Source organism: Hetaerina americana, unplaced genomic scaffold (assembly GCF_022747635.1).
Source record: "Hetaerina americana unplaced genomic scaffold, ioHetAmer1.1.p SCAF_1, whole genome shotgun sequence".
NCBI classification, from domain to species: Eukaryota; Metazoa; Arthropoda; class Insecta; order Odonata; family Calopterygidae; genus Hetaerina; species Hetaerina americana.
Genome location: NW_027286069.1, coordinates 83,680,448 through 83,704,124, shown reverse-complemented (window position 1 = coordinate 83,704,124; position 23,677 = coordinate 83,680,448). Strand labels below are relative to the sequence as shown.

The window sequence follows — 23,677 nt, the reverse complement described above, 5'->3', positions numbered from 1 at the left end:
AATAAACTCAGGATGTAAATTGATTGCTATTGGAGGTTTTCCCTCTCTCTTTGTATACGCGGAATGATACCTAGCAACCAATTGACCGTGCACTGTAAATTAATGCCTATGTTCCCACCGGTTTTTACTATTTTATATTCTAAATTCACTGCCGGCAGTTTGACAATAATACTTTCAATGCGCGGGCACTCGTATACGTCACTCGTCTGACCACTTTGTCTACTCCATCCCATCCACCTCTCTCGTTATCACTGCTCCACCTCTTCCAATTCACATCCTAGCGCTTCTTTTGCCCTTCTTTCCCGCTCATCTTCCCCCCCTCTTCCTCCCCTCCGCCCTAACCCTCAATAATCCAACTCCACGCTTCGGAATATTCTCCCTATTTCTGGAGGACTCGTCTCTCTATTCTTGGAATGGTCTTACGTTGTAACGCACGGGAGTCAGATGAACGCACGCTTCTATACTCACAAAAACACCAGCATATATTTACTCCCATACATGCGACAAACATACCCGTATGCACGACGCATATTAATACGCCCCGTTTCACATAAAGTGCTCGTGGCAGGAAGAAACAGAAGAAGTTCACGGCAGTATTATAAAGTTCGCGATTGCAGACTATCCTAGGTATGCTTACTATATCCCAGGTACTAAAGCCTATCAATATGCCACTATCTGCATGTTTACAGACTCCATACACCTAATAAACTAAGTCGTCGGGAAAGACACAATCTCTGCATTATGTTGACCTTGAACTTTAAATGGAAGGAAAACACGCTTTTAACGTGGCTAAATTCTTCAGAGTAGCAACTTACCACTGCAAACGATTAACATGGAAAGAAAATTTCGATCAGTGGAATAATGTCAACCCAAATAAAGAACGAGGACATTTTACTCGTTGTTTATTCAAAAGTAAAGAGACTACTCGTATTAAATACATGTTTATTGGGTCAGTAGAGATATAGTTACGTGAGAAAGAAGTGAGATGGATAGAAATTAAATTAAGATATGGGATATTATCATTTATGCAACCGTAATAGCAAAATTAACGCACTTTTATCCATGTTTTTACTAATGATCAGTACCAAAAATAATGCTTCTTGGAGAACATGGTGAATAACCACCATTTTAAGTCTTAAAAAGTTATGATAAAGTTGGGGATAGGATAAAGTTTCTCCATTGTGGTGCCATACGTGATTTGGAATTCTATAAAAAATATTGCAATTATTATGCAGGAAGAACGACATTAGAACTTACTCTCTTCACTGTGAAAAAATTACTAAAAATTGTTTCTCTACAGGTGTGTTTCAATGAAACAATTAATGAGTAAACATCACTTATGGTTCCATATAATAATGTTCAAGGAAAGAATATTACGAAGTCTTCTCTCTCTTTGCGAGGTAGTTCAGTGATTGATGCGGTAGATGGCACAAATTATAGGCATGGGGAATTCTTAAAATGACTTAAGTAATTTTATAATTCTGCACACTCTTTATTTGGAGCACTTAATAAAGTATATGTTGATATAAACGGTGTGTGGCATCACAAAGTTACTAATTTCATTTCAATAGGTTGTTTAACTTCAATAAAGTTACGCCGGAGACAAACAAATTTCGAATTTCTTTTCACATTTTTTCTATAAAATCTAAATGATAATCAAAGCCTTTAATTATTATCAAAGATCTATACGATGAAAAATAGAAATTATAATGATAATGGTAATTGAAGAACACTACTCCACTGTTGAGATTGATTAATAAGAACGCAATATTGGGTATTTCGGAAGTCGGGAAGGAACACTAATCGAAGAAAACAAGTAAAGAGGGAGATAGGTGAAATGGGAGAGGAGGAATGAGGAAGAAGTGATGGAAAGAGGGACGTGTCTCGGGGGTGGAGGAAGGAAGAAGAGGGAAGAATTGTGGGGAAAAAGGGAGGAAGAGGGAGGGATGAGGAAGGGGTGGAATAATAGGAGGGGGGGTGGAATGAGGAGATGAAGGGGATAGAGTGGGATATGTGCTCAAGGGAGGATATATACCGTTGCGTTGGACAAATACACTCAAGGGCCGAAGGGGGCTTGGGTGGGGGGCTGGCCGGGGGGGGGTGGAGGGATGGGAATGGGCCCTGGAGGAGGAGGGGGCGAGCGGGATGATGAGCGGCTTTTAGACACAAGGGGGGTCGGTAGGGGCGTGCATGTGGAGTCAGAGAGGGACGAAGTTTTAGAGGAAGGCGACTGGGGGGGGGGGTCATATATACATATATATACAACACGCACACACATACTTCGGCATCGGGGAGTGAAGGGACTACGAGAGGGAGAGAGAGACGCCGGGATTCAGGACTGAAGTCGTTGGTTTGTGTGCGTTCTGAAGGGGGTCGCTTCCTGTGTTTGGGAATGGTCTACGGGGTGCTGTCTCCTATGGGTGGAGGACGAGGGAGGCGAGGGAATGAAGAGGGGAGTAAAGGATAAAGAGCAGGAGTGTCCGGAGGAGCAGGGTTGGGAGGCGGGTGGAGGGTTGAGATGGAGGTTTCTGAGGGTTCGAAGAGCTGGGCTTTGACTGCGGGCGAAAGAAGAGGTGATACGAAGGGGGGGGGAGACGGGAAGGTTAGAATTTCAAGGGTAGAGGGACGAAGCGAGGGGGAGAAGCAGGGTTTTTTTTCGGGTGAATAGGAAATAGAAAGGAGTTTCCCATAGAGGGGGACGAAGGGGGTTTACAGAATGGCAGGATGTCATAAAGGCTCCACTACTCCACCCTCCCCCTCACGCATAAAGGAAGAGGGGGCGGCTGAGGATCGGGAGGAGGGAGGAGGAGGAAAGTAGTGGGGGGGGGATTGGACGGGAAGTGTGGCTGAAGGGGACGAGCGAGGATTGAAAAAAGGGAGGGGGCGTGGGGTTGAAAGTAGGCAAGAGTTGGTGACTTTGCGGCGCTTTCGGCACGGGAGAGCTTTGTGTGTTTTTGCAAGTGGGTGGAGGGGGGAGATAGAGGGTTTCCCATAGCATGATATGCGGGGAATGCTCGTGGAATAAAAAAAAGTGACCGCTTAAGAGGAAAGAGTTTGGAGGGATGGGGTAAGGTTTCGGATGGGATGAAGGGATGGATAGGGTGGGGGATGAGAGGGATTAGGAGGGGGTGCTGGTGTGGTCGAAAGGTAAGGTGTGCGTGCTTACGTGCGTTTGTGTGTGCGATGGTGGTGGATTCCAGGGCGGAAAAAATGAAGGATGTTTGGTTTTTGGGAGGAGAGCAGAGGGGTGGCGAGGGTGATAGATATACGAAGGCTGAGAAGGGAATGAGAGCCTGAGAGAAGCTTTGCACGACATAGGTAAAGATGAAGATAGGGGAAGGAAGGTGAGAGAGGAGAAATCGGTGATGAAGTGCGTTTGGTTGAGTGACGTGGAAATCGAATCGAATCTAGAGAACGGTGTAAGCGACAGTGGAAAAATAAACATCGACGCGTTCTCTACGTGCTAGCAGAACACGATGTCCACAGAGGGCAGAGTAAATAAATACAGGAAACAATTTCACTGGCCTTAATAATACGCAATGCGTGGTTTTATCCTTACCTTCTGTATACGTATTATTTAAACATGGAGTATTAAAAATCGAAGTCAAAATATCGTACGATTTCATTGATATCTTGCAAAAATTAAAAAAAAAAGCGATACTGCTACTCCCACGAATAACTTTACTCTCCACAAACACGGCTTCATTGAGACGATCTCATTAACCGTGGAGAATTAAGTTTTTTGCGGAAATAGCTGTTTGGTTGTTTTAACAAACTAACTTTCTAAGAATGAAATATTCCCATAACGTTGGATTCGAGAATTTCCTATCCTACGGTCTATATTGGAAATGTAATAAAACAAAATATATTCATCCATATTTAGAAAGAAACCACAGTCCGTTGATAAAAGTTTGGGAAAGTTTCCCTCTAGGTGTAATCGTAGAATTATATTTGACATTTGATGGCGTTTTTTGCCAAAAAATAACGCTTTTAAAACGAATACATTTGCCTTGATTTTACGGGCGAAGTTACTAAAATGCCGACTGTAAATAAATATCTTAAAACGAACTTTCATTGAAAAAGTTAAAAGGATTTGGATCGATGCGTTGCCTGCCTTCTTACAGGGAAATCCCGGTGGTAGCAGATTTTTTCAGTACTATCCCGATCGCCATTTGGAATGCTTTGTACCATTTCAAGTGGATTACTGGGTTCGTCCGGAAAATAAGTGTACTGAGCTCAGGAAATAAATTTATTACATTTTTACATATCTTAATCTAATATTCCTCAAAATAGGACCCTTGTGAGTCGATACACTTGTTCCAGCGGCGTTCCCATTCCTGGAACGCTCCCGCGAAGGCATCATCGGGAACCTCTCGAAGACGTCGTCACGGCCTCTGACGGCGTCCAAAGTCCCGTTTCGCGTTCCTTTCAAACTCCTCTTTATCTTCGGGAACAGAAAGAAGTCCGGTGGTGCCAAGTCCGGGCTGTAGGGCGGGTGCGGCAGCGTTGCCACGCCGTGCTTGGCCAAGAAGTCCGACACGACAAGCGCGGTGTGAGACGGCGCATTGTGATGCAGCCGCCAGAAGTTTTTGATCGCTGGCCGGACGCGTGCGACTCGTTTTCGAAGCCTGTCGAGCACTTGGACGTAAAATGCACCATTTACAGTTTGTCGTTCAGGTACAAATTCGTAGTGGACGACTCCCCTTTTGTCAAAAAAGACAATGAGCATCGCCTTGATCCGAGATTTGCTCATGCGAGCTTTCTTTTGACGGGGTGATGATGGGGTGTGCCACTCCGCACTTTGTCTCTTCGACTGCGGTTCGTACTCAAAGATCCACGTCTCGTCACCCGAAACAACGTTCTCTAAAAAATGTGGATCATTTTGGCAGTGATCCGCAAGCTGTGTCACGATTTCCAAACGATTGAGTCTTTGATCATCACTGAGCACTTTCGGCACCAACTTTGCACAAATTTTTCGCATCTGTAATTGCTCCCTAATAATCTCGTGCACTATTGTTTTTGGCACATTACACTTCTCGGCTATCATCCGAACACTAAGACGACGATCAGAGTTCAGTACATCGCGAACTTTTCGCACATTTTCGTCGGTGAGTGTCGTTGATGGGCGTCCAGGCCGTAGTTCGTCGTCGACCTCTTCTCTGCCCTCCACGAACATCTTGTGCCACCGAAAGATCATGTTTCTGGACATGGCTGACTCCCCGTAAGCCTGGTTAATCATACCGACAGTTTCGGTAGACGGTTTCCCAAGCTTTACCGCAAATTTGATGGAATAACGCTGCTCCAAAAACTTCGGCATCGCGTTCCGTGACGTGGGTCGAGCGTGGAGGTTCGCGTTAACAGAGCTCCTCACTACACCACAGCTCAGAGCCGACTGCCTTTGTCAGCGTCGCTTGCCAACATACCCCCCTCCAATCGAAGCCCGTCAGAGCGGTGCTGGGCGCGCCTGGAGCGGCGGGAAAAAATCAGTACACTTATTTTCCGGACGAACCCTGTAAGCCGTACGTTAGTTGGAACGTTAAACTATGGATCTCTCGTGGATTTTCTTTAAGAATAGGAAAATTTAGGCGCCGGGTTTCCAACCACCCCTCCCGATTCCCTGAAAATTCAACATTTGTCATACTGCATACCTCTATTAAATCACTATTCTTTCCAAAATAACGCAAATCACTTCCGCTGTCGATCGTGTCCCCTTATAACCGCCACTAATTGAATAATATATCATGAGAGAGCAGAAACTTAGAATCAAATTTTTTAATATCCAACATCTAAATCACGCTAAAAGCTATGAAAAAATGAGAAATATTTGAATATGAAAATTTACATAAATCTCAGAAATTATTAGGTTTTTTTTATAAAGATCACGAAGTTCGTAGTACCTAGTAGTCCAAATATAATTCTTCATGCAAATGCAGTTCTGCTTCCTCAACTATCTTCATATCTTTTACTCTGGTGAATATTATGGCTTTATTTACATAATTCTAAGGATATGCTTCATTTTACTAAAAAATGATAACTATACATAATTGCATCGAAAAACAACTTCACAATCTCACAATTGTAAAGCCAGAAGTTAAAAGTTAAGAATTCTTTAATTGTAAAGAAAACTTTACTTGGATCAAGGCTTGACGCATAACATACTCCGATTGTAAATCAATTTTCATTTTACTTTTTCACAAATACATTTTGGTTCCCAAAGCGGGTGCCAACAATGTGTCCAGTAAAAATCACATGGCCGCCACATTCTGAATAAATCGATTTCACCGATAGTTAATCTAAGAGAACTAAAATAAAGCGGTAATAGGTTTCTATTTTTAGCTAATTTCTATTGAAAATGAGTCAACAATTAATAATCATGGAAACCTATTTCTTGGGTCTACTAAAACTGAACTCTCTAGAGAGAATTCCGGAAATATTAATGAACAGGCAAAAATGAAACCGGAGTACCACCGTATTTATCCACAGGTGCCTACTCCGTTCTTTAAATACGCTGTTGATTAAATACGCGGTACCGCACAGCAGTGGAACGAGCGCCACTCTGCGGGAGACATTAAATCGGGAAGTTGTTTCAAAGCGCAACTGTGTGTTTTTAAGGCGCGAATTCGGGGCAGAAGAAATGCTTTCTCAGGGAACACCTCTTCATTGTTAACATTCAATTTTAATAAAAAAATTCAAAACATAAAACATGAAAAATAACACAGGGATACACCCACATTTGGTAGAAAACCTAAAGCGTAACGGTTTCCATAATTAAAGGTCCCACCTTGCTCGCATGCACTGTGAGGAAATTGAACCGAAAAGGAGGTCGCTGTTACGATTGTGCCGTGTGCTATTAAAGCGAAAAAAAAAATACAAGACTTTTGTCACGCGTAATTCATGCATACTCACTCACACTCCAAGTACTCCCTTGAAAGCAATTTTTTCCTATCCACCCGGTAAGATCTTCTTGCCCCGACGTACTCCACGCCAAACTCCCATTACGTTATCTACTACGTACCCAACTACCACAAAGGGAAAGACACGCGCACGATACCACCGCCTCTATATTTTCAAAACTTTTTTGATCCGTTCATCTTTTTCTGGTAGCGTTGTTTCCAAAGTGTTGGTGCATTAAGCCACGGCAGGGATGAAGGGGTAGGGGATGTCGAAGAAAAGAGTTGAGGGAAGTTATTAAGCACGAACTCCATGGATCTCGCCCGCCTACCCCCGTCGTCGCTTCTTCCCCTTTCTTTTCTTTTCTTCAAAGAGGCACACAAGGAAATTTCATATTACGTCGCGGGCCTAAATTACGATCCGCGGTTGGGAGGAAAAGCCTTTTGTCGAGACGTAGAGAGTCTGGGAGGGGTGAAGAAGAAGGAGAAGAATAAAAAGAGGAAGAGAGTTTGAGAGGAGGAGGATGAGCGGCTGAAGTGTGAGTGGAAAGAGCACGCTCGGTGCCGGGGAGTAGGAGATAGATGGGGTAACTAATGGCTTTCGGGCACGTAGTCAGGATGCGACACGCGTGGAGCTGGTGTGGTTTGTGCATGACGGGGGAGGGTCGGCGGATTGGATGGAGCGGACCACGGAGGGAGGAGGAGGAGGAACGGGAATGGGTACGGGAAATGCGGGGAGAAAAGACGGGCCGAGGTGGAGGTGCCGGGAAGAGCGTTGATAGCCGGCCTGGAGTTCAGGGGATTGATGGTGTGAGTGTGTATGCCTGTGTTGGGGTGCGGGGAGGAGAAGGGAGGGGAGAGGGAAAGAGGATGAGCCGTGGAAAATGAGAAAAGTGGTCGGAGGGAGCGACGAAAAAATTAATTGAAAAGAAGATAAGGCTGATGCGCGTCGGAGATTAAAAATAAATTAACACGACGGAATGATGAGGGGGATACAGGAAAGAGGAGAAGGGGAACGAGTGGGAAGCGCCCCCGAGAAAAGGTATTTTTTTTGCATCCTCCACCTCAAAGAGTGATAACAAATACTATAAATATTCAGTTTTTTTAAGAGGATGGACTTAGGTGCGGGGACGAGAGAGAGAGTGGACGGGGGATTCCCCGTAAATGAGAAAAGGGTCTGGAGGAATAGGTGAGACAGGTGGGTACATAAATGAAAAGGGAAAGAAACTACGACAAAGACGAAAGTTAGAGACAAGCGGGCTCCTCAAACGGTAAGGAACAAAAATCACATGGGCGGTTTATAAGAGGCCGCGAAGAAAATAGGAAAATAACACAAGCCTTGGAAAACGTAACGGGAACTTAGTGGTAAGACTTTGAACGGGCGACGGCGGGGCGGAGGAAGGGGGTAAAGGTTGGCGGTTTAGTGAGAGGGGAGAACGGGACCGAGCAGAAAGAGGAGGAAGTTGCAAAAGGGGGAAATAAATTGGAGGTGATGGTTGGGCAAACAAAAGGAAGAGCACCACGCGCTATGGTACGGGAATAAAAACCGTGCAAGCTTCTTCGGGGGACGAAGGCGGTTAAGGCGTCCTGGGAGGGTGTGGGGGTGGGGGCAGGCGAGTGGTGGGGGAAAACTTTCCTTCTTCACAGGCACGTGGGAGAAGGAAGCGCATGAGTTCGGATAGATACGGGAGGTGAGAGGGTGGAGAGAATGCGGGAACTCCCTTTTTACATACAGGGGACGCAGCCAATTCTTTCCTCGTTTTCCATGCAAATTGAACGAAAACATGGAGTCTGATGTTTGCATTATAAAAAAACGGGCGGGGGAAAATGCTGAAACAGTGCACGTGGAACTACAAAGAGAATATTTTTCATGCCCACGACATCTCCTACCACTTTATCCTCCTCTATATCTTCTGCTTCTCTCTATCTCTCTCCATCTTTTCATGCCTCTCCTTTCTTTCATCCCATTTCTGTCCGCCACGCCGCACTAAGACCATTGTACCATACGTATCTACTTCTCCTGTATCAGATACTCATCGTAAGTCACTTTAAAGAGCGAGAATTTGGCCGAGGGGACTTTTTGGGACCCTTCACAACCCACCCCCACTCCCCTCCTGCCCACCATCCCTCCCTATGCTTTCCATTCGAATTCCCTATGCTGACCTTCGCCTTGGCTTCCTCCCTCGACCTCGTCCACCCGGAGACCATCTGACCCTTTTCCTCGTCCCGTTCTGCATCCGCACATAACGTCAAAAGGAACAAAGGGAGCGTTAACAGGTGGCCAACTCGTGAAATTTCATCGGTTTTAATGAATCCTCTACGGTGGCCGAGTGGTGGTAGTGTTTTTTCCTGAACAGGGTCGCATATAGGATGGTGATTACAGCGGTAACCACTTCTTTAGGGACACTGCTCTTACCATCGTCTAGACACAATTTAGTTATTTATTGAAATTGATGTGTCCTTAAGGCATTTCAAAAGAACGTGCAAAGTAACTTCTCTAAGTGTCACCGAAAAGAATGTTCAAAGGTAACCTTTTTAATCATGCGATAACAATAAATTGGAACACCCACTTAGTTTTAATGCCTTTATAGAAATAACAGCCGGCAAAATAAGGAACAAAAGGAAGAATGCTATTACATGAGAAAATGCGCACCATCGTACTAAAATAACAGTATGCTATACAATTAAAATACTGTTAATATGCCAAATACTGTGAATTGAGAATTCATTAAATATTTCCAAAAAAAATTCTGTTTTACTACAAACTGACCTTATGAATTAGCATGACTAAATAAAGTAAACCTAAAGAGCATTTCTTTAGGGTATAGCTAGCGTTATTAGAATAAAAAATTTTTGAAAACTATTTTTATTCAATATTACGCATTAAATCTACACATCCTAACAATTTCATCGCCATTGGCGTTAAATTCAGTATCGCGATAATCGAGATAAAAAAACATTTACCAGGGTAAAAATATGTCCGAAGGAGAAACATTATCACTCAGATGCATCGGATAAGTATTTTTTCATACTCAATGACACCGTTTTACACCGAATTCTGAAAATGCTATAAAACCAAATAAAATAAATGTATTCTTCAAAAACTTTAAGCTGTGTTAAACGGGAAGCAAGTACGAGATATATCTTTCTCTTTATAATCAATATCCCAGGCGGATGCCGGCAATGAATTTGCTACTATGGGAATATGGATAACTCAGAATATTCTTTAAAAAAATGAGGAAAATTTTAAGAACGTAAGATATTTCTGAACATTCAAAAGGGGAGACAAAAAGTGTGGAGGCAAGCCAAACTGAACCAAGAGAAAAAGAAAAAAAATAATTTAATGCTACCGGTTGTATTAACCCAGGACTCTGAGTAGCAGAATAAATTGCAATATTTTTTACTGAGAAAAGATTAGGGCTTTGGTAAATAAAGAAGGATTAATAAATAAGCTTTTTCGTGACATCGTAGAGACCCTCCCTAGAACTGTAAATTAATTTACTATGAGAATGATTTTAATGAAAGCAAAAGTTCCGGTTATAGTTTTTTCATGAAATATGTATAAGGAGAATAAAATTGTAACACTGAAATATAAAATCATTACTAGTCTTATCAAATAAAATCTATATTTTTAAGTTAATTATTAATAAAACAATAGAAGGAAAAAATTGGTAACCACGGAAAGATAATTCGATATGGGTATACTTATGAACAAAGGCACTGTTACGTAAAAAATAAAACAATGTTTGCTCATTTTTAAAACGTCCAAAAAACATAGATCACTCATATAATATACGTGCACATGTATAGCATGTTCTATGGAAAGGAAATTCTTTGCAGACATATGATGAAGGAAATGAGTGTTTATCTTTTAATGAAAAAATACTAATGTGGAGCAGAATCAAAGAAATAACAATTTTTTATTCAAACTAATATGAAAATTATGTGAAGCCAAGACATTCTCATATGAATCTACGGCTCTTGCGTATTTCCAGCATCACAGAGCTCCTATAAATTATGCCATGAAAGAACTCCGGACTGCAATTCGATCGCGGAAGTACTAACCGCAGAGTAGTGAAGTGTTTTAGAATATGCAAATTTTAACGCACTCCAAATATTCGAATATGAAGAGAAAAATCTCCCATTTTGTGGTGCATACTGTGCGAATAACCTAAATTTTAAAAATGAACATGCCATTTTATCATTGCCGAAGACATTCATTGTTGCCCTTTTTTATTTTTTTTTTCAAGAAACATGAAAACGAAGTTCTTCAGTGACACGCAAGTTCTGATCGAGAAATACGATAAGACAGCATGTACTCAAGTCAGCTATTTCCGGCTTCAAGATACAGCTTGTATGCTTACATCAAGATTAGTTCTCGACTTTCGAAGGACTGAGATATCTGGAGAATTGAAATTCATAGGGATACAATTTATTGAATAAAATGCAAAATCCCAACGAGAGTAAAGATTTATGAATTAGGTGCGCGAGATAAAAGTTCTTTGAAATATCTTCATGAAGATGAAAATAAAAATAGTTTACGCAACAGAGATTTTTGTGCCTATTTTCCAAGTTTACAACAAATAGTTTCTTTCATTTAACAAACATGATTCCATTAACCTTTTAAGGCCCGGTGTCTGAATTTGACAGAATTTGATGCTGAAACTCATTGTTATGGAATTAGAAATAAAAAACGAATTACAAAACAAAAAGAACAAAAATACAGCAGATCAAGTAAAACAAATTCTCGAAAAATAGTTTTTAGGTCAAGTTCCAAAGGTAAATCTAAGTTGAATGACATGCCGAGACAAAAAGTCAATTAGGTACAACAAACTGCACACATACAACTGTTATAGAGTTACCAGTGGTTTGGTTTTATGGTGACCGCATTTATTTAGCTGATATACTAAATGGGAAGCGCTAGTACTGTGATTTTTAAAGCGCAAATAGGATAACACAAAATTATGCTAAATTGGTAAGTTTATCAACCGCTCATAAACACCCCAATTCTGGGATACACAATTCTAAATTCACTGCAATTGGATTGAGTAGAACGTTCTATTAATGTTCTACTCAATCCAATTGCGTCTGCATATAACTTTTAATATTTTGATGCTTTATCTGATTCAATGCGTACTTAAGTACTTTGATTTTCTTATAGAAGGAATAATCCAAGTAATTGATGGCTCCAATTACCACCAATCATACTCCTTTTATGACATAAATGCATCCTGGGAATTGCCACCAGAGAGGGCGTGCTTTGATTTAGGAATAAATCTCATATGTTTATTTGTTGTCGAATCTTTGTAACAAAGGATTCTAAAATGCCACTGAAAGAAGTTAATGAAGTATATTATGAAAGGAATCAGAGCTTTCATTCAAATAGAACTGTGATGGAGGAGGAAATTAACTCTAAAAACTAAAATCTGAAACTTTTTCCAGCATACTGGGCATCCATAGCGTAAGCAAATTAACCCATAATTGCATAGTCTACAAGCGGAATTGATAATATGATGTTATAATAAAAACCTCAAAATTCTGCAAGAAATGTCAGCCTTGTCACAAATATTGATTCAGCAGGGAACTTAATTCCTAATTTAAGTTGAGAGCTCAGAAATAAGAGATATTCTTTTGCTAAATGACAGAGATATAAAGGCTGGATTAGTAAAAATGTCATAGAGACATGACGCTTACGCATTCGACCACGAAGTTGGTCTGAACGGAAATTTCTTTTTCAGTTTTTGTTATGATTCTTTGAGGCATATCTCAAAAGAAAGTTTCTGGCACGGGAGAACTTTACTACAATCTGCTGTCATGCCTTTAAAAAATTAGGTCATAAAACAAGAACATGGAGCAGGCGGCAAAAATAAAATATGAAAGTCCTGAAACTTGGAGGTTAAGATATGGGGGACGTTAAATAAAGCAAATGAAAGTTTCCGGAGAGGATTAAAGTTTGCTAACCGATTTCTCTCCCACGTTTCGTTTCAAGTATTTTAGACTTTAATGTGCATGACGACAGGTAATTGTCCAAGCATAACAATATCGCTAAAACTGCGGCTTATATTTTTTTAACCTGGGAGACGATAGTAATGAACTTCTTGTAACTTGCACTTGTGGTTTCACAAGGAGCCTTGGATGAACTTCAAGAGTACTTGCAATAAACAAAGTTCTTCCAACAGGCTTTACAGTAAAGGGAAAAAGATTCCAAAGTTCATTCAACGTGGGAAAGGCTTTTAGAGGCCAAATTCCAGTGACCCGAATTATTCCTCAACACTAGGGAGCTTATTATAAGCATTATTTTCAAGATTTGTTTCTCATAAAATAATCGGGTGTTTAACTGACATTATTCTTCACATTATCTTTCATCTTTATCGTAAAAAATATTTGCCTAAATTTTACCATAGCAAAATATGATTTTTCCTTAAGAAAATGCCAAAACGAATAAGATTATTATATAATTAGACATCTATATTTGTAGAGCTGAAATATTCATCTTATTTTGTCCTATTAATATTTCCGAACAGCGTGCAGATATCTGAAATTATTAGAACTTGATACAAATAATTTTATAATATTATGCTTTTTGTTTTATTTTGCACTAAAAGGTAATTTAAATAATGCCTTAATGATTTATTCACTGATAAATAAATAAATTTATATATATATATATATATATATATATATATATATATATATATATATATATAATATTATCAATGGCAAAATTCTTTTGGAGCACAATTGTTAAATTATCAAGATGTCCTCTTATACATTAACACACATACGATACTAAAATTTTAGGAAAAGAGATAAATTCATACTTGTATCAAGTATTCAACGACCATGTCACGTAGTAGTGCGACGCAAAAAATTACGTTAGTCATTTACTTACCCAAATATCTGACCCATTTGTCCCACAATTAGGTCAGAGTCGGAATAATTCAAGAATGCCAATGGTCAAAAATTGCAGTGATAAATGTAAATGCTTCAGAATTCGGGGGCACGGTGCATGGAAAGGAGAGTCGAAGCATATGCGATTCCAAGGACGAGAGGACACGAAGAGAACGTTAATTTTTGCTATGGGGCCGATGTACAGCGAGCAAGCACGAGGAGGAGGAAGTGGTTTGCTAAGCAACACTAGTTCGTAATCAGGCGGACATTATGCTGGAGCGAAACGAGTTCATTCGTTCATTGCAGAATTACTTAAAACATGCAACGTTTATCTTTTCCCATGCTTCAGTATCACGTGACGCTACCAGGAATGTTAATACAAGCCACTTCATAGTGACCATTCGAAGTCTAAACATACAAATGTTAAAATTTCTCGATCCAATGGAGATTTTAAATTGACGTTTATGGCAAATTCAGACCCATTTCTGCAACCAGGAAATTTAATTTCTAAGAACAAATGTTTCCTGACAAAATTTTCAAGTTTTTGCTCGCTTTTAGTGAAAAATCGCTACATGGTTTATGCGTACGTTGTTTTCTTATGCTTTACAAGTTGAGCGTTTGAAGGATGACGAGAATGAGAAATACTGGAAAATGGAAGACATAAAATAAAACCATAGAGGAAGTTAGGGATGGCAGAAAAGGAGGTGAATAGGGGACGGAATATAGGTCAATGGATTGAGCTATGCGAGATGCAGGCTTTGGAAATGGAAGATAGGAGAGAGGTTTTAAGACCGCGAGCATTACGTAATCCCAGAGTTCATTCATTTCCCGGGTGACGTATTGGAAAATTCCGTTCTCCAGTTCAAGTGTCAGGCATTATCTACCTACCGTGTGTCGCCCACCACTCCGCGAAATAAATTGGCACGCGCGTAAATGGCTACATCGTCGCTTCCAGTCACGTCGACTTCGTGCTTTTTTCCCCTCATGCATTTTATTTCAGATTTGAGATCTCCGCGACAGAAACGTTTCGCTCGGCGGCCTTTCTGGACCATCCCGCTGTTGGAATTTAGTCGAGAAGTGCAATTGACGACCACCCTAGTCCGCGAGGAACCACCTCACACCAACGACGCGGAGGCTTCCATTTAGGATGTCTCTCGTTTGACTGCGCAACTACGGTGCGGTGATGTGTGTGTATGCATGTGGCTGAGTTCATTTAAGAATAAAAAAAGTTTGTCTTTCATATACTGTCCTTATATTGAACAGTCAGCACAACAAGGTACCCAACTCGGAAATAATTACTCAACTTTCCGGCTTGGCCAGGAAGTGTGAAGCTAGGGTCCTACGCTCTTCGAAAAATCATGAAATTTAAACTATATATTATATCAGGATGCGAAAGCTGACATCAAAGTTAAATTAACTTTAAAAAAAATTCACAGAGTTAAAATGCACGCTCTTTAAAAAAGCATCTTTATAGACTTCAGTAATAATGAAATATTTACTTTGGGTTTTCAGGCTTACCATTTAATCTTCATAATTGCTACTTAAACATTATATGTGTATGTGATCGCAGTGCTCCCAAAAATTCAAGGAGTACCAAAAACTTATGTTTGTATTTATGACTACTTGAGCAAATTATTTTAAATTTTCCATCAATTAGCTAGGAATAAAAAATTCCTAGTACAAGAGTGAGATAAAAACATTGTTGCAATTAATCTCATTGCAGTCTTGCTAAACAGATATGGCAATAGTGAGCAATCGATAATGCGCTGCCATCAAAATACTATATTCCAACATGATGAGCTGAGGGCAAATTTTGGAAGTTGAAGAAGATTTTATGTATGTGTACGCATGTTTATATTATATACATGTATATACATATATATATATATATATATATATATATATATATATATATATATATATATATATGCTTTCATAGACGTAACACGGAAGTGCCGAATAGTACAATACACAGTAACACATAATATAGAAACACAAAAAAAGAGAACACTCACACGTATTTTCTTGATATTTCGACGGAAACAATCCGTCTTCCTCTGAAGATATAGAAGTAATGACTAATATATATATATATATATATATATATATATATATATATATATATATAGTATATATATATGTATGTGTGTGTGTTTATATGAACACACACAGACACACCTTCCGTTCACCATTTACAAAAATATCTTCTAGGACACTCGAAGACACGATCCGACTCGTTGGATTCTGCAGATTGGGGACAGACTTGTCGATTTTCCCGGAGGATCCACTTCAGGATATATTTTCCTATCGCTGTTAATGTGAATTTCCCAACCAGAAACATGTAAGTTCAAATGGAAACAACTTCGGAGAGTCTTCTATCAATATTTAACATTATAAACACTTCAGTACTGAATTTAATGATACAAATGGCATAAACAAGAGCTTAGTATCGTAAATATTATTTCAAACTTTAAAAAGATTAGGAAATAATAATATAAAAGCTATTCTTTCAGAAAGCTCTTTAATGTAATCTTTAATGTATTCGTGGCCAACAAGCACTTACAAACAGGAAAATACGTTAAGGGTCTATAGAACTCGTTTAAAATACTACCTAATGCAGCATAAAAAAGTTGATAATTACACCAATGAGAATATCTCAGGAATGAAGACCTTCTGTGTGCTAGAATACTTTCAAGGAGTTTCAGTTTTTTGAAAAAAAATTTCCGGAGTTCAATATTTCAATAAAGTAACGGTGCTCGGGATTCAACCCAAATAAAGGGTGTTCCCGAACCGTGCCATACATTCTGTACGCCACATCTGAGAGATTAATAGGTGTAATCAATGAGTAGGAGGATTCAGTTACGCAGCATAATGAGCCCACATGTCCTATTTTTTAAAAATAGGGGAGTAAGTGGGAGGAATACGATAAAATAAGATCACGCCTTTTATCAATTCCATTGACGATGAATCTGGCGGTGGCTCACTTTGCCGTATCACCATATCTCCTTCCTCCGATGAAGGAAGAAGGGAACAACAGGCGAATGGCGGAATATGGATGTGCTACTGTGGGCGAAGGAGGAGCGAACCCAGGTCTCGGCGTAAAAACTACTGACACTCCATCCGACACGGCTACCTTCCGGGGGCGAGGTGTACGGCCCGGGGCGGTCGGGAAGGGGAGTGCATGCAGGAGGTCGCACGGATTAAGGCTAGGTGAGGGGGGTTAACGTTTTGACGGGAGGAGATTGAGGGAGCCTAGCGTACGAGATTTATGGAGCGCGGTCGACGGGTGGGGAAAGGGGGTCGGGAATGGGAGGGCTTTCAAATGGGCTTGGAGAGGGGATGGGCGGTGGCGTGGCGAGGGTCCCGGGATGATGTTGTAGGGCGCGGAAGAAGCAAGCGAGGAAGGGGAGTAAAGAAATGGGAGAAAAGAACGGTGGGATATGAGGAAGGGGGTGGAGAAGAAGACGTCGGAGTGAAAGATGAAAGGTCGTGATGAATATTAAAGAGGGAATTTGAAAAGCAATAGGATTTCAGCGATCCACGTATAGCATAATTAATAATCATAATCGAGTAATCACTCTACAGTTTTGACATTTGGAATTCTTTATTACTTGTTTGTACAATTAGGCGCAGAGTAATTTGAATTAATTCCGTGTCAAGGATGAAACAGATGTGAGGATCAGAAAGACTAGATATTGTGGGCATCTATGATAGATTCTATTCGAAAGTAATGCCTGATCAAACAAGAGAAATGAATAAACAAAACAAGAGCATTTTAAATTACAAAATTTTGGCCAAAAAATTGAAAATAAAATAAATTTATGTTCATGGCTCTAGAAATACTCCTACACAATCCTTAACCCATATTCGTCAAACGTTGGCCCTGTTTGCGAAAAAAGTATGCACTATACAGTATACACTTCACATACACCTGTACTTCTCATTTATTCTTTCTTATGTGTCTACTGTGTTTATAATTTAATGTTAAGTTTTTGAGAATATTAATAACACTATTTGAAACAGTTAATAACACTATTCCTTCAAAAGGTTCTAGACTACATTCGATATCTCAGACAGCACACCATATCAGTCACATTTTGACATCCTCAGGCAGCTATCAGAAACCTGTAATAAGAGCCACCCAAGTAGATTCCAGGAATTTCCGGAAAAGAATTCCAGAAAATTATTAACGTGCATGAAAATACTCATTATAGAATCCGGATTTCTTTGTGTCCAAATGTTCGGTCATCTACTTCTCTATATCATCCGAATCCTGAAAATCGAATATTTGAATTATCCGGATCACAGATCCGGATGCTGAGATCCGGAACATGGATACTGAGGGTGGATAAAAATATATTTGGATAAAGGATTCGGATATCCGAATGCATTGTTAAAATGTGATGCTTTGTGAGTGTACGCAAAATAATAAATTCAGGTACGGCGTGCAGGTTAGCTCACTTGTGTGAGACCATTAAAGTTTCTACCAAAATGACATCGCTTACTTTTCAATGGTTACAGAATTCCTCGCACCAATCATACCACCAACACTGCTACTAGTGATCGAATTATTCGGGAAATAACTTTGACCAATTTTGACATTTCCCACAGCCCACACTCTCGTTCATCACCGCCACGCTATATATTATCTGACAACATAAAGTAGAGAAAGTATGAGTCAGTTTTCAGGAATTTTCAGTGTAAACGTAGGGCCAAAGTTTCGTGTCCACTGCTGGTTACTCTTTTGAGAATTCTTTTGTTATGAAGAATACCCAAAACGTTAGATCTTTATTTTCATCGGGATTCGATATAATATAAATGTATCGATGAACATCCAGCATGCGTATCACAAGCAAAATGCCCAAATTCAAAATTAACCAGTATTTTAAAAGTGTATCCAACTAGCAGTTGTATATATAAGGGGACAACCTCAATTAGTCACCTTTCCCTGGATACCTTATGTGCCTTGATATAAAGGATACGAATATCTGGTTCAAAAGATTTTAAGATCCACATGTACTTAAATTTTCGGATGTTGAGATCCAGATAATTGCAATAAACTATGCACCTATATTTGAGCAAACAAATACTACACGTAGGTAGTTATGAGAGATACTCACAATATCTTCAGCCATAATACAAACTATACCAATTCCGTAAAATGTAATTTATGATTATGAGAGAATTATCTTTAAAGGCTGAGTTCCTAGAACCTGTCAAATTCCATTGTGACGAAAATTATAATAGAATGTGTATTTAAACGCAAGATTAGCTATAAAGATGTTTAGTTCTGCCTGCATTCGCAAAAAAACCATGCTAACTCAAACTTTGTGTTTTTTCTTTCGTTAACTAACTCCTGTTTTGGCAGAGTTCTATTCTAATTCATGCCTTCTAGTGACTTATCATGAGAACAGAAGTTGCCAATGCATTCTTTGAATTTGCGCGTAAATTTCAAAGTACACCATTTAAGCACTGCTCATACTAAACATCAGAGATCAACTCAACATCATGTTGAATTTCGGACATCGAAATTTTCACTTATGAATACAGTCGACTATTTCCTCAAGGGAAAGAACGAATAATAAAACTTAAGCAATGAATTCCATATTTTACCACTTAGCCACGTCAATGGTGTCATCAGATAAGATCACATTAGGAAGTTAACAGCCTAAGGAAGCTGATATAAAATGGAGATATAGTTTCCGTTTCAGAAGCTGAAAAAACTGCAATAACGACATCTTGAGGGTGGGTATTCCGACATTCATTTATCTCATTTCGTTGTTTTCACCGTATATGTAATTTATTATTACACACCTTTTTGACTTGTAACACAATTCAGAGTCAAATTCGACATTTACGTCAACGAGTAATTGGTAACCAACGGGAAGGAGACTCAAATTTAACTGTTGAATGATTTCGCAAAACCTCGATAAACTTCCAATGAATGCTCATTTCAATCGCCATGCAAGAGTGAACAGCAGCTCGTTGAGGGAATTGGGGAGAACCGAAAATATGTTTGAAGGAGTGAAATCATTGACGAAAACGTTTCACCAATCAATTACGGAAATCAATTAAACACAAAGTTATCTTCTTTACTACGTTATAGATGGGATTGTGTCTGAGAGCAAATAGCTCGAACATTGAAATTATAATAATTTAAAGGCTTAAAGCAAAGAGATATTTACCATCGTAGACGAAGCCAGATGAAAAATAACCAGCCGAAAATCCAAGGGCTTAACACCATAGCATTGCACCGTCACTCGGGTTAGTATCAGAGTGGGTGCAATTAGGAATCAGACTATTCCACGGACATGTACGCACTTTTGGAGAAATTTTAATAATTCAAAAAGAAACAGTTGCATTCGAGTGACGAAATCATTCCGATAAATGGAAACGTAAATATTGGAAGCGTTTCACTTGGCGGAGGACCGGTTAGCAATAACGAAATATACATGAATGAACACTCCATAATGGCGTCGGATAAAGTACGAATCAAGCATCAGTAAGTTGATAGAACAATTCTATCTACTTGCCTGCAGGTTATCTCATAAATAAATCCAATTAAACGTATTGCATATTTCCCATCTCAGGAAATATGGCACCAGCTTAAAATGTAAACCTATTAATATGGCAATCATATAAAGGATAAAATACTATCACTCAATCATTCAAAACTTACAGTTTTCAAAATATTAATTTATCCTGCGTGATGAGTCAGATGAGAGTTGACCGTTGATTTCGTGAACCGAAAGCTACTTTTTAATTCTTCATTAAGCAATTAATTAAGTTAAAAACAATATCTTACATGCATGTCCCTGTGTGTGTGTATATATATGTGTGTGTATATATATATATATATATATATATATATATATATATATATATATATATATATATATATATATATATATATATACAGGTATACTGTATGTGTATATATATTCTCTAGCTCTATTTTATCAGTCAGCCAAGGGGTTGTAAGTATTGATAGGTGAATTGGAGATTCAATGCAATAGATATATGATGGTATCAACATGGTCAAGGGAGTAGGGACGTAAGGAGAAGAAATGCATTAGGCAAAGAGGATTTCACACGGAGGGAGTTGATGGCAGAGGCTTTGAGTAAGGATGAAGCAGGAGAATAGGCGTAGATTGGAGGCTTTTGAAATGTGGGTGTGGAGAAGAATGGATAAGGTAAAATGGGTCAGAAGGAAAGGTAATGAGAAAATGTTAGGTATGTTGGGCGAGGAGAGGGGATTGTTCGGGGAGATGATAAGGAGAGGGGAATAATGGATGAAAAGCATATTTATCGTCAGTGTCGTCAAAGCATAGTATCGTCATTTAAATACTACAATGGAGAAAAATGTTTGGAAAATGAGGTAGGAGCAGGGATAGTATGGAGATGTTTGGAAAAATGAAAGGAGGAAGGAAGTACTTGGAGATGAAGAGGGGCTTGTTGCAGAGTATGATATTATTTTGTGAGAGGAGAGAAAATATTTATTTGATAGTTGGTCCATCAACTTTCTTAATCGGTAGATTACAAAATATAAATGTATGTATATATATATATATATATATATATATATATATATATATATATATATATATATATATATATATATATATATATATATACAGGGTTCATCCGGAAAATAAGTGTACTGAGCTCAGGAAAAAAAAATTATTACACTTTTACATATCTTAAGCTAATATTCCTCAAAATAGGACCCTTGTGAGTCGATACACTTGTTCCAGCGGCGTTCCCATTCCTGGAACGCTCCCGCGAAGGCATCATCGGGAACCTCTCGAAGACTCGTCCTCGACCTCTTCTCTGCCCTCCACGAACATCTTGTGCCACTGTGCCACAAAGATCATGTTTCTGGACATGGCTGGCTCCCCGTAAGCCTGGTTAATCATACCGACAGTTCGGTATGATTAACCAGGCGGTCGGTAGACGATTTCCCAAGCTTTACCGCAAATTTGATGGAATAACGCTGCTCCAAAAACTTCGGCATCGCGTTCCGTGACGTGGGTCGAAGCGTGGAGGTTTCGCGTTAACAGAGCTCCTCACTACACCACAGCTCAGAGCCGACTGCCTTTTTCAGCGTCGCTTGCCAACATACCCCCCTCCAATCGCAGCCCGTCAGAGCGGTGCTGGACGCGCCTGGAGCGGCGCGCACAGCCCAGGAGTCAGTACACTTATTTTCCGGACGAACCCTGTATATATATATATATATACATATATATATATATATATATATATATATATGCACGCGCACACACATACGTTACAATATTCTACTAAGAACTGAGTCACTACTCACCACCGAAAACTTTTCTTGAAAAACTGACAGTATCAGTTGACCGCACCTGTAAAGATAGGAAATCATGGGTAAATATCTATAAATAAAAAAAAACTATAAACACAATATGAATCCGAAAGTCGGTTTGGTAGGTGATGGTAGAGTCCACCCAGTACTAATTCCCGAAGCCCTGTGAAGCTTTGATATCCTGTGAAATTCACACATCAGGGTAGGGGGGTCAGTTGCTTTCCCTGTGCCAGTTATGGTTTCCCAGGAAGATCTGGTACCATAAAATCACATAGCTTTGGTGGAGCTGCAGGTGACCAGAGTCATGCCCGCGAATCGAACCTGGGATCCTCCGCTTAGTAGTCCAACGTTCTACTTACCTACCCCTGGACAACCGCGAGCCACATGTAAACATATATTTATTTAATGACATTTATATGTCTTTATGTTTTTGTGTTTGAATGTACACATTTATGCAGTCATTCATCACAGTAGATAAATAAAAAGCAATAGACTTAAGTTCCATATTACACTCAAAAAGAACTTTAAAACAAATATATTTCTGCTTTAAACCCGGTTATTTTATCTAAAAAAAACAAAATTAACGTAAAAAATTCGCTTGCATTTCTCGATAACAATACGTATTAGTCTAAATTTTAAGGCTATCAAATAATTTGAAACCCTTACAAAATCCATTTCAATCAGTTTTTTACGCACTGCCGCACAGCACTGGGCAATTTGAATACTAGACTTATGTATGCTTGCTTAACTGTAGGAAAACTTAGTAACGTTGACAGTACTTAACTCATACCTCATAGTTTTTAACTAAGGTACAAAACACTGAAGGAACTTTCTTAATTTATTTCTTCATGTAATTTTCAAGGCCAAATCTCTGGGCATTCTAAAATTTAATTGATATCATCTAATTTTAAATATCACATTTTTATTTTCACTGCAAGGTAAAATATTTAAAACGATATGATATATTACATGACGGTCGCCTTACCAGAAAATTAGTGTCTCTGTAGTAGGTACAAGTTTTTTACACGATTCTCGTTGTTACTTACATATGCGGAAGGAAAACCAAATCTTGTAAACAATTGGTGTAATGACAAAAAATTAAAATTCCCCACTCCACATGACTGCCTAAGTATATTCCGCAAATAAGTAAAATTTGAATCAAATCTGTAAGAGAGTCACGAGCGAGTCCAAAGTATGAGAAAGGAAGAAAAAGGATACCACGGCCATAAATATGTACCACCGAACTCAATTCATTTTTATTTTTGTGCTAGAGATGGTTAAGTGGGTTTTGGAAGACACGGGAAAGTCATTTTCCAGAGGACAAGGCTTAGTGCAATGAAATACGTAAATGTAAAAAGAATGACAGTGGGTGTACAGAAGGGAAAAGAATTGGAGCTATAGGTAAAAGGCAAGGAGGTCGTTGCGGTTCGTATTTACGCATGGGGAAAAGAAAGTAAACGATTCCTATTTCCGATTGACGCAAGGTTAATTTGCGAGCGGAATAAATCAAGAGTGTATGAGTGCGTCCAGGGTGTTCTTTTGGTTAAGGGAAAGGAGGAGATTGGCA

General features: G+C 39.3%; 1 long non-coding RNA gene across 1 annotated transcript in view; it reads right to left on the bottom strand.

Moving 5' to 3' along the window:
• Window positions 1-23,677, bottom strand: part of LOC139686346 (uncharacterized) — a 403,335-nt gene that overhangs the window by 219,474 nt on the left and 160,184 nt on the right. The window contains exon 4 of the long non-coding RNA XR_011700368.1: window positions 22,105-22,150. This is a non-coding gene — a long non-coding RNA (uncharacterized lncRNA). The remainder of the gene's footprint in view (window positions 1-22,104; window positions 22,151-23,677) is intronic.